A 1,291-nucleotide genomic window follows, 5' to 3' on the forward strand; every position below is an offset into this window, starting at 1 on the left:
TTATGCTCTGTCCATGACGCTGGCTCCATTCACTCCCCCAAGGGCAAACGGGGAACACAGCTGTTCCATATGAACATTTAACACCATCATTTAAAAGTCTCATTTATGCTGCTTGGAACCCGCATTCCATAACCACTCTTTATGACACTGTAAGGAGCCCTTCAAACACTGCATTCATAAACATTATCATTGTGTGATTCACAGTGAAATGTTCATCACATACATGGGGACACATACAAACACTGACACAGCGATAAGTTTCCTCCAGCGATTGGAATGGCGACAATGTTGACCTTTGGTGGCAAGGTATTTAGATCGATTGAAAAACTATTATTTTTTATAAAAAATAAAAAAAACACAATTGTAGCCTGTAATTTGCAGCGCTGGATATATGTCCACCATTTGCAGTTAGGAAAGGACTTTGTCAGGGATAGTATTCAGTTACTGTTGTTCTACAACAACTCTGAGGTTCACTGCAGAGATCAGGAGAGTGCCCCTTATTGTAGAAACCAATAGGAGAATCACGTGGTCAGTACTTCCCCTCTGGATGTGGAATGCATGGCAGCCACTGAAGTCAGCGTGGTCAGTGTGACGTGGCTACAGCGAGCAGTGCGGTCTGTCTTTTTATAGGAATTTATTGATCTGTATTGTGTGGACGAAATCTAACAACTGACGACGCTACTCACTTGTGTGAAGGGATAATTTGGTGCATTAGGTGACTGTTTTCATCACTAAACATACAGAGCAGTATTCAATGCTCTGGCGAGCACAGCATTCTCTTTTTCGTTCGCTCATTCTTCATTTTTTTTCTACCCCTCGCCATGCCTCCTATTCACCCTATTCAACGTGTCAGCTGCTCGCCGCCCCATTGACCAATGCTGCGTACAAAGATTTATTCACTCCATTTGTAGGCAGTGTTCAAATATTGCCGAAAAATGCATCTCCAAACGAAGGAGTGAGGAAGAAGAGGGGAATCATGGGTAGAATATACAGTGAGAAAAAAACGCATCATGGGATGGGGGGGGAGAATGACCGCAAAAAATAAAAATATATTAATGTGGCACTTCTAAAAGAAAGCAATTATATAGATCCATCAAATAATAAAAAAATACACTTGCAGACACCAGAAAAAAAAATATATATATATATATTTTATATAAGTTCAGTTCATCCCCCCCAAAAAATGCAGAGAGCAAAAACGGAGAGGCAAGCCAAAAAAAACCAGTAAGCAGCGTTCTACATTTTTGCATTGAATACACAAATGGCGAGGTACACAAATTTCCCATAAGAA

This window comes from Crinia signifera, chromosome 6 (assembly GCF_055691185.1).
Source record: "Crinia signifera chromosome 6, ASM5569118v1, whole genome shotgun sequence".
Lineage (NCBI taxonomy): Eukaryota > Metazoa > Chordata > Amphibia > Anura > Myobatrachidae > Crinia > Crinia signifera.